This window comes from Monopterus albus, unplaced genomic scaffold, assembly GCF_001952655.1.
Source record: "Monopterus albus unplaced genomic scaffold, M_albus_1.0 scaffold76.1, whole genome shotgun sequence".
NCBI lineage: Eukaryota > Metazoa > Chordata > Actinopteri > Synbranchiformes > Synbranchidae > Monopterus > Monopterus albus.
This window is the reverse complement of record NW_018127956.1, coordinates 736,398-747,669: the sequence shown is the minus strand read 5'-3', so window position 1 is coordinate 747,669 and position 11,272 is coordinate 736,398. Positions and strand designations below refer to the sequence as shown.

The following is an 11,272-nucleotide window of genomic DNA, read 5'->3' as shown; positions in this document are numbered from 1 at the left end:
CAGTGGCCTGGTAAATAGGACCAGTCTTCTGTGTTCAAGTGCTTAAACCCAGCCATTTGGCCTCTCCTCAAGTGCAGATTGGGTGTTAAAGGAAAAGAGTGTGAGGGAATTCCACACATGTGAAAGAGCGTGAGGAAGAAAATGTCACAAAGTGGACGTACAACTGCTTGTTATATCAATCATAAAACAGAGGGTAACCACATAGTTTAAATTCTTTCCCACTTCTTTTCTGCTTCATTTTGGACTGTACTTTGAATAATGATATAAGTATATATTTCCTGTCCTGCCGTGCTCTGAAGTAGCCATTCAAAGATGTTTAGTGACCTGAGCATGAAAACATTCTACCAAAAAAAAAACAATCCCGTTATTACACTATTCAACATATAAAAATGGACTGCAGGGAATGAGTCCGCTCTTAAATGACTGGACTAAGAGTCGGCTTTGTCAGGACAGATAAGAACAATGATCAAAGATGCGTCTGAGGACAAGGTGGTTAAAGCGAGCGTGCAGGTGGGAGCTGATCAGCCAAGGCACTCCATTAAAAGGTTTGGCCGTGGTAAAGCTGGCAGGCCCGACACCCACTGGGGAGGGCATGGTGAGAAGGCTGATAGAATTAGCAACTCATTAGCATCCAGACTGGGGGTGCAGGGGTACTAGAAAGGAGCAGGAAGGGGTAGGAATTATGACAGGTGAGGGAAGAACAAAAAACAAGAGACTAGAAAAGAAGACAAACAGGCATAAGGGAAGAAGAGCTTTGGTAAGTAAGTAGGAAAAGGAGGCTGCATGAGAAGGAGAGAATCAGTTAGGAGCATGGCATTGATAAAGCAGAAATGACTGGAGGAAGGCTGAGTTAGGACAGAGATGAATGGAAGCAGGAGGAGAGAGAGGGACAGGGACAAAGATGCAGGCAGGGAGTCAAGGGAAGAACATAAAATAAGAGAGGGAGAGATGGAGGGAGAAACAAAGGGGAGACATATTAGGGTGGAGGCCTGCATTGGTCTGTGTCTGGACTTTGGATGACTAAATATGGTGCGGTCCGTGTGCTGCTGGGCCTGCTGGAAGATTCTTCCGAGGTCTGGTGCTGTCAGCTGTGTCTGGCACACGAGCGTGTAGGTTAAACAGATAGAGAACAGGGACAAGGCTGTTTAATTCCACCCTCCTAAATAGTTGCTATACTTGCAGTGTTAACAATATCCTCAGACAGCACTATAAACAAAACTATACTCCGGCAAAAACGTGGTCTTTATTAAAACATAAAGACTTATTTTATGTCACTATAAAACCTGTAAAATATGAGTCATTTCCACAAAATCTGTTTGAATCTGTAAGCTCTTCCAAGATGTCAGCACAGTGGTGTAGCTGGCTGACCTCTGAAAGTCTAAGAATCTGTTTCAGCAAGAAAATCCTCTGCTTTCAGCATCGACAGTGTGTTTAACAAGCCACAAGTTTCCCTCAGTGGGGGCAGACATTGTCTTCCATTAGATGTGGTTGAAGTAGCAACAGCTGCAGACTCATGTCTCTGTCTTTCTGAAGAACACAATAGATACCACACAGAAATGGACGGGTTAGTTACAGCGTTTTTAAGAAACCACCAAGGAGAGGTCAAAACTTTAAAGGAAACAAATGGTGCTGTTGTGATGCTGGTGTATTTTAAAGCAATAGCTTTTACTTCATTTAAAAATTGTTATTATTGTTGTTGTTATTATTATTTTTGGGAAATACGCTGTTGCCAAGTGTTAGATGACAAGATCAATGTCATTCTCATGTTTTTACAGTAAATATGAAGCTTAGCTTAACATAAGATCCATAATTGTTTAATCTGCACCAAAACCTAGTGTAAAAATGATGGATTATCGCTGCTGGGCGGCCACTTGTTGGACAGTCAGGCTAGCCATTTCCCTCTCTTGCTAGTCTTTATGTTAAACACCGACATGAGCTCTATCAACGTTCACATCACATCACGATGAAAGCACTTATTTCCCAAATGCCAAACTATTCCTGTAATAAGCCTGGCATTAATCAACATATTAAAAGTTGATTAATTAAGCACCAGTCAATCTCAGTCTTGGTTATTGATTATTTCCTACCCTTCTGTTTACACTGAGGACACAGATTGTGCCTTTAAAGCACACAAACCTACTGCTATCTGGCATGTTACACGCCACACTGTTCCTGTGTCAGCTAGGCCATTTACAACTGAATAGCCGCTTGAGTGCAGAGACAAAGTGCATAGCTCATTCATCACTGCAACAGTCCTCTGTGGATTATTGGCAAGAAAAATGTACTTGTGCCAACGTGCTATAATCCCCAGTGGTTAAACTACTGCAGAATTAAATATTTAGTCTTTTAATATTATGGGCACATTATGTGAATAGATGAAAAAATATGGGGCTTTTAGAGTCGCTGCCCTCTGCATAAGTAGCTTCGCCACAAAGACTACTCAGGCTGTTTGGCAAGTGGAACTGATTCAGTGGTTTTAATCAACTAGTGACAGCCCAATTAGAGAAGGTAGATGGTGAAGGGCAAAAAGAATTAGATTAAAGAGAGGTGGTTGAGCAGTGGAGGGAGAAGCAGGAAGACAGGCAGAGAGAGAGAGAGAGAGGGGGGGAGGCAGGAGCAGGAGGATGACAGGGTGGTCTGCTGGTTTCAGCAGAGACATTCCGGAGAACGTTTTTTCAGCTTCTCCCTGTCACCGGGAGATCATCCCATGTTGAGTTGTCTCTCTTTCAAGCTTGGGTGCCTCTGTCAGAGTTCACAGATTAGGAAAACAGAAGTCGTTGAGAGGCTTTATTTGGCTTGGGTGTAGAGGAGGGTGTTGGGGGATGTGAGAATAGGTGAGGGACAGCTGAGCCACTAAGTGGGAGCCTTTCCCACTGCTCTAGAGAGATGGGGTTCTTGGCCCCGATCACTGGGAGTGCCTCTCTGGGACGACAGCAAGCTAAGGCCCAAATTGGTGCCCTGCTGTCCCTCCCGCCTGCTGTACAGTAATCCCTGGTGGGGTTATTAGTGGTTGCCCAAAACCATGATGGACTTTTTAATAGGCTAACCACTGGTCTATCTCCAATCTCATTATCATTATGCACTGCATGATAAAAGAACAATGAGAGGTTTTCACATTTTTATTTCTTAATCATCCTATTCAAGAATTATGGTTGCATATATGTTAGATTTGGATCAATAAATGAATTGTTGGTTTTATGAGAAAGTGGTGAAACTAGCTATCCTTGACTAGTTTTTGTTTTCATATTGCATTTTATCTGCCACGCTGTCCCAAACACATAGTCTGTGAGCACCTCACATTGACATAAAACAGAGTTGTAAAAGCTTTATATGGGAGAAAATGGAATGAGGCGTTTTTGTTGGACACATGAATAACAACTCACCAAATGTCTATTTGAACATGATTGACAGGCCTCAGTGTAACAGGGGTCAGATATTAGTGATCCTGCTCTTTGTAGAAGCGTGCATGAGTGGGTGGGTGGTGGGTGAAGCACAAGGTTCCTCACTGGCATTCATTAGGGACTGAGGAGGAGGAGAAGAGGAACAGCAAGGGCCGAGGGCAGCGGGGGGTCAACTCTCACAGCTGAGGGTTTCATTAGTGGCTTGCATATGTTTGTTCAGAGGCTCTGTGCACGTCTCTCTGGAACATTTAACCTGAAAATGTCTCTGAAGAGTGTCATTACAATTCGTCACTATTACCTTGTTATTATAAGAGCAAACTGCTGCACCTGAAGTAACTGCTACAACACCAGCAAACTAATCATTGGTTCAGATGTGCCTGGGAGGATAAAGACAAAGCCGTAGCATTCAAAGGGTATCATAAAACATATAAATGAAATCATCTATCCTTCCTTCTCTGCATCTGACAGTGAGAGCAACTGCAGGGGGAAACTGAATGCCCAGCAGAGGAATGCAGCAGCTTCTGCGGCCCAGCTCGCACAGCAGGCTCTGAGTCTGATGGTTGTTCTTTAAATCAACAGAGCCTGATCCAGAACCGAACAGGAGGGCTGAGAGACAGCGCGAGGTGGAACATGAGGTCAGGTAGGTTCTCACAGATTCACAGACAGCCACCGCTCTCTGCATGTATGTACATACACACTTTAGTAAAAAAGCAGGGGGGAAATGCTGATAGGACAAGTTGCGGTGTGTTTTTCTGTTAATGAAATGTTCTGTGAGGTCAGTGTTTTGGTGAGAAAATGGGATGTGTGGGGAGGGGAAAGGACATGAGCAGGCAGAAAGTTCTGGGCAACAGTGACTCACTAGACTTGGGGTTAAACAGGGTTAATTTGTGAGAAACCAGTCAGGGAAAAAACTAATTTGTAGAGAGAGAAGGGTTCTTTGTTCCATTTTCATACAGGTTTTATTCAAAAAGAAACAGTTTATAGTAACTTTTTGTTTTCTGTTATAGTAAGCGATGAGAAACGGGGACAGCATGCAAAGTGTGTATTACTAGTATGAGCCTAATTAATAACAACAAACAGTGTTGTAGTAGTAGGACTCGTAACTCGACTGAAACACTGATTTGCAACTGTGTCTTTCTAAAACACAAAGCAGGAGACGATGATCGCCCAATATTTGATTTGATTAATAAAAAACACTGAGGTGTCAGTGAAAATAACTGAAAGCCATGTTGTGCTAGAGTGGCACAACATGTGGGACCTTTGTTTAAGGGGGTGCCACAAGGCTTCAGTCCTGAATAACACAAATTAAAATGATAGCTGTTTAAAGTGAGGGAGGACAAAGCTGTACACTTTGCCTTGGACAGAGCAATGGACATGGGAGTGAAGGGAGGAGAGTTCAACAAATTTACGACCTCCTATATCAAGCTGTGATACGCTTTCAAACGCAAGAAATATTTCCCCTACATGTGCTTTCAAGATGAGAAAGGGATGACACCCAGAGCCCTGTCATGCAAAGCAAAGCCTCAGATTCCTTCTCAATGTGTGACACTGGATGAAGGTCATGCATTGAGGGAACAGAGATAATAAAGATATGCTGAGAAGTTCCCAAGGTGTACACTTTTCAGTAATGTGAGTGCACTGAGGGCTCCTTCACTGAACATTTCCCATGGACCTGAGCATAACCATGACCGCAGCTTTGCAGCAGTGTGGTTGGGGGAGAGCCAGGTGAGGTATTCCTGGATATGAGAGGAAGTAGCTTGTTCACAGGGATGGAAGGATTTAAAGAGAGGAGAGGTGAGCACTCCTTCAAAGCTCGCTGAAGGCTGGTTGTGGTAGGCAAAGCTGTGGTTTTCCCAAAAAAAAAACAACCTAACAGGAAAACAGTTTTTTTTCCATTGCACAAGAGCAACCTCTAAACCAAGGACCTGCTTTGAACTCGCAGGGGGAAGAAACCGCAAATCATTTTATTAAGTGCTTGGAAGATTCGCGTACAGTACATTACTCTGAAACACACTGTTGACGGACCAACACATGGTCTCTAGTAGTATTCACAGTATGTGCCTCCACTTACACATGAAGACGCACTATATAGGATGTCATAAATCCCTATCTCCACCTCCACTCATTCTCCCTCGACATCATTGGTAGCATGCACCGAGTGACCTTTACCTGAAGGTCAGAAGTCAGTGGTCTCCCAGTTAAAACAGAGAAGAGCCTGAATGTCTGTCTTTTGTTTTCACTTATGTTAAAACATGTCCATGCCCTCTAGAGTGATGACACATGGATGTGTTTTCTGCTCTGACATCCCTATCTACAGGCTGACACCATTTGTCTGTTACAATTTACAGTAAAAAAAATAAATCTGACTTTAGGGTTAAGGTTTGGTTAGGTTTAGGCACAAAACACCCCTTAAAATGATTGATGCTGTCTTTTTCTTTAGTGGACACTCACCTTTAACCCATTCCTATGGTAGAAAGGAACTGGTCAAACTTTAAGGTAGTGTGTTGCTTTGTGCTCTGTGTTCACATGCCAACTGTCACAGAACTGTGTTAGCAGCAAGCACACATGCATCCAGTCTGTTGTCAGTGTTTTTAGACATAAATTAAATAAATTAGCTCCTTTGCGAAAATCATGTCAGCCCCATCACACCAAAGAACTCTGAGTTTGCCATCAACACACACACACATGCAGCATCTTCTGTGTGTGTCCAATCAGATAAGCATATTAATAGGTACTAAGTGGGTACAGATACACATATGTGGACCTCACACACACATATCCCTCTATATCTGGAGGAAATGTATAGCTGACACATGCAGACCTGGCAGGGTGTAGGGAGAGGCAGGAAGAAGCATGTGACTCTTTGCCCCCGGATCTTCCTCCCACGGTGAGAGGCGCCTTGGGTGTCACGCCAACGAATGACAGGTATTTTAACAGGAGATGTAAGCACGCACACACACACACACACACATAATTTGTCACTCACTGAGAAAACACAGTGGTAAGAAAGCATTTCAACTCCGTTCCTCTAAAGGGGAGATGATGAATGAGTAAGTATGTGAGTGTGTAATGTGGTGCTTCGTCACACCGCATCCATCTCCTGGTCAAAATATAAATTCATGTTGAGGGTGGAGCTGATCCAGGAAGGAAAGAACATAAAATTCCTACATGTGAAATTCCACGTGGAGTATAGTTACAATATTAATCTGCCAGTCAAAGAAAGCTTTGTGTGGTCAGGTGCCAGAGCCTGATTTGGTAGCTTTCGACTAAGAGCTGTAATATGAAAGGGGATCAGTCTTATCTTTGAATTCGCCGACAGCTTCAGCAGGCTCATGGTTGAGTGGAGCTAATTTATGAATCAAATTGTGTCATTTATTCAAAATGACAAAAGCTGGACTCAAGGATGGGATGGATAGTTACACCTAGTAAAAACAAAGTAAGGCACTGACAGAAAGAGAGATAGATAGCATTACTTTACCTCCTTCAAACTGTCAAAGCCATAGAAGTCCAATGTATGGATATGTTGACTTTACTCACTCAGGTAGATGGAGCCAAGAGTCCTGAGGAATCCCACAGAAGAAAATGATCTGCTTGTGTTACTACAGCTTTCTCCATCTCCATCCACCTGCTTTTCTCTGGGGTTCATAAAAAAGCATATACAGGTGTGTATACACACACTCTCTTTGGATTAGCTTCCACATCATGAGCCCTCAGCTGCTCCTGGTTTTACCTCCCTCACTCTGCTACTGATGGAAGCAGAGTCAGATGCAATTAAATAATGATGATTAATTTGGAAAAACAGGAAAGGGATGGCCCTGCTCCAGATGAACAGCAGACAACTCAAACATTTCCCCCTGGCTAAACTTGATGTTTCGCTTTCTCTCTGACCTCAGTGCATAGGGAGGATTCAGAGGCCTTCTTCATGGACTGATTCCAGTCATTTGGGGTGAGAGTGAGAAGTAGGTCAAGTGGCTGACACTGTTTCTGTGTGCAATAGGGGCATACTTCAAGTCTGCCCAAGCAGTTAAGATAAGCAATCTGTACGGGACTCGCTTTTACTTCCAGGCTTGTTGCTGCTTGAGAGAGGAGAGTAGATGTGCTGAGAGACTGGAGCTCCTCCTTATTAAAGCTGCGGTTTCCCGTCACACACTTCCCAATAGGAACTTCAGTGTCCAATCATCACCACGTTAATCCTCATGAACCACAAAGAGGACACTACTTGTCATTGTTCTTATACTTTTCTTATGCCCGATTCGTTTCACAGAGCTCATTGAGATCAGTCATCTGTTTCAAAGTTACTGTGGCTCACATAACAGCAGGCAAAAATATGCCATCCGGATTTTTTTTTCACACAAATGTTTTTCAGTGCATGTGGAGGCGCCAAAGCAAAAAGGAAAAGTATTAAAAGTGGCAAACGCATTTGGGAGACTTGGCCACGGCAGTGCCCAGGAAGATGGGAACCGAGAAGCACTCTGCTTGCTTTGGCAGCCGCACTTGGCTGTGCATCCAAGACGCTGTTAAAGATCACTGGCTTCGCGTAGCCCGCCTCTTGTACCTTGTATTAAATATTAGGCGCGGACTGTTTTCCTCGGGATTTTTGAACAAGCGAGTTGTAAACCGAGGGGGCTGACACCTGTCTGTGGTGTCAGTCGCTCTAATCCAGCGCTCCCCGATGACTGTGCGATCCAAATACCTACTTAGTGTCACACAGCCTCAACCTATAAGAAGGTAATGATAGTCATTGACTTCATTTTAAACAAATTGTAGGTAATTCACAGGCCGTCGCAGCAAGCGAGTCACTTATTTTTACTAAGAATATAAGTGGTGCGTAAAACTGAAATCTGCTCTTCACAAAACAGGAAAACAGGCACAGACCCGCAAATTAGAAACTTACCCGAGTATCAAGTCGTGAATGTCGCTCTTTAAATTTGAAAAAACGTCCCGAGAGAGATCCACAGCAATGGCCTCAGTTTGGGTCTTCTGTCAGAAACCGTCCTATCCAAATGCAAAGCCGTCTCGTCCTGCTCACATTCGCCTGGTTAACATATTAAAGGACAAGAGAAACGCGTGCGACCTGGTCAATAGTGAGGAGGTGGACCACTGCGCTGCACCCATTCACTCCCGAAGCCCGAAGCAACTGAAACAGTCCAGTACATCCATAGGTTGTAAAGCGAGCCCGGGATAGGCTACTCCCCATTAAAATCAAGCCCAGACCCGACCATTTGTGCGAGGGAGCGAAAGAGAGAGGGAGGGAAAGAAATAGAGAGAGAGAGAGAAAGGGAGGGGGGGTAATTTGGTGATGCCTATAAATTAACCATGCAGCCAAATATAAGGCGCAAACGAAAACAAACACTTCGCCAAACAACACAACTGGTGTCACTTTTACAACAAATACCTCCGCGGTTTGATGGACTGATTGTTACTGTGCTGCCTGCTCTAAGTGCCCCGTGGCTTGCTCTGTTCACAGGCAGTCAAATGGAGGTCGTAATGAGAAGACACCGTTTAATTTGTTGAAACAGAGCAGGCCTAGCGGGGCTACGGGGCTACGGGACAATCAGAAGCAAAAGGCAGATGCAGATTGTTATAACTAAGTCATCCTAATAATAGTCACGTGTTGGATTTATTAGCGTAAGCCTTACAACAAACGACCAAAATATGTAAATGGATTCTTAATATGTAACAAAAAGTGGCATCAAATTAAATATGTGATGGCGTTACCTCATTATTACGTTATGGTTCCTTTGGGCAAAGAAAATGTGGCGATGATGTGGTATGATTTTTCCCCACTTCTCTTACTGTGTATTAAAACAGCTAAATGTGGCTTGTCATGATAAATGTTTGCCATCTTGCACAGCTTATCGGGGAAGGAGTGTGCGTAAAAGCGCACTGGAGAGGTCACCGGTGTACAGGGACGTCAGAATCAAAACGATTGGTTCTGTTGTTGTCAATGGGTTATATTAATATTGGGTGTCTACAACAGGCAATTAAAGAACATATGGTGACATTTTCTCAGGGTGTTAATGAATGTATGATTTGTCTTTTACAACTTTCACAGTCTCAGCAGATCACATTTGCCTCAGAGCTACTTATTTTGTAAATTCGTACAGAATAACATGTTTCATTTGTAAAACCAGCCCAGAAAAACGGCGAGGATGGCCACAAACCTTTTAAAAATCATTTCTGTCAGTATATAGGCGACAGCAGTTATTACTTTGTGCGTTACTGCAGCTACAGCCTGTCTAACGATCCGGCATTATTCGAGCACCGTGGCCGATCAAATCCTGAGCACCTCCTGGCTCCATTGTAAGCTGATCAACATTCTTCCTGTGTTTATTGTACCATCTCGGCGGACCAGCCCGGCCCGAGTCCGGAACGAGCTGCGCTTTGGTGCCTTTATTCCAATAATTAATCTCAAATAAAGACCTAAACATGTGTTCTGACCCGCGGATGATTTAAAATAATAACCATTAACTCCAATCATGTGCGTGTGCACGACGCCTACGTCACCAGCCAATAATATTGACTGTGAACGGGATGGGACAGGAAAAAGGAAAATGTTTAAACCTAAAGGGGGAAACACCAGATATACAGCAGGTAAAAATCAGTTCAGCTGAATCAAACTCGAACCAGATAAATGATGAGTGAGAGTTTTTACACAGAAAGCAAAGAATTAGAGCTTCTTTTTTTTTGCTCATGAACTTGATCCATTTTTTAATACGCCTCCAATCTCTACACATTTATCTGCCATCAACAACACTTAGTCTGTTGTTATTACTCATTTCTTGTCCATTTACTTTATTCTTTTGTCTAAGCCCAGATCTTCATTTGAAATTCTCCTCTCAGTCCTAAAGTAACGTTTCATAGTCATAGTTTTTAAATGAAAGTTCATTCTTCTGCTCTGAAGTGATTTTTTCTGTTCTCTGGTCTTTATTTTTGTTCTTCTTTACTATGAACTTTATAAAGTCCCTCTTAGTGTGGGGATGGCGTTGTAGGCATACTTTTATGATTTATTAGTAATAGTAAATAGATATAACATATTTTCTTGGGCCAACTGAGTTTCGTGGAATGAAATAAAACGCTGTAGTATGAATCACAGGACAATACACTGAAAGGTTCTGCTTCACTTTGCTGTACTGTCGATCTGTACTCTGACAGATCAGTCCGTGTTCACGCACTTCCCCAGAGAGGGCCAATTTGGAAGGATTTCTGTGAACTAATGAGGGAGCTCCACCAGCCTGGCACAAACCTATTTCTCCGAGTACAAGTGGGAGAGTGCAGACAGAAGGAAAGAAAGCAAGACTTACAACACACTCATTTGCTGTCAGATGGGATTCAAGCGGGGCGCTCTCCTCGGTCCTTTAGAGGTGGTGCACTTGGATCAGTTTGCTGATTTTGTCTGCAAACCAAGCCTCTGCGGTGTTTCTGGTCAAAGCCCGGGACTTCCCTCGGCTGACACCCTGGAGAAAATGTCAGCCTCGGCACTTTTCCTTGCTTCATTTTAGGAACCCCTGCTGTCGGGCGCCAGCAGAGATGCTTAACTTGTCCAAAGGGGAATCCCCCTTTCTGCTTTTCAGTTGGAGTAGGGCGCCCTCTTGTAGCGATACACTCGTAAATCTCAGCCCATGCTTTGCCCTCCGAGTCCGTGCACAGGTCTTTGCGTTTTTGTCCTCGCAATAACAAGAGACGCACCCACATCTTTTAAAAGCCACTAATAGTGTCTTCTCAGCGCAGATATTTAGACTTGTAGCAGGTTTATATAATGCAAAGAACTGTTTTATCAGAGGTCAGTATATTGACCAGTTGATGAATGTCTGTGAACCTTAGATATAGTTTATGTCTCCCAGTATCTAATAAACCACCAGCAAATGTAA

The 11,272-nt window shown here is 43.4% G+C and overlaps 1 protein-coding gene across 1 annotated transcript in view; it reads right to left on the bottom strand.

The window, feature by feature from the left end:
- The window catches only part of ntn2 (netrin 2), a 36,873-nt gene extending 28,308 nt beyond the window's left edge, over positions 1-8,565 (bottom strand). Inside the window, exon 1 of the mRNA XM_020606377.1 lies at positions 8,296-8,565. The gene's annotated coding sequence lies outside the window, so the exon portion shown is untranslated. The remainder of the gene's footprint in view (positions 1-8,295) is intronic.
- Between the last annotated feature and the right edge of the window lie 2,707 nt (positions 8,566-11,272).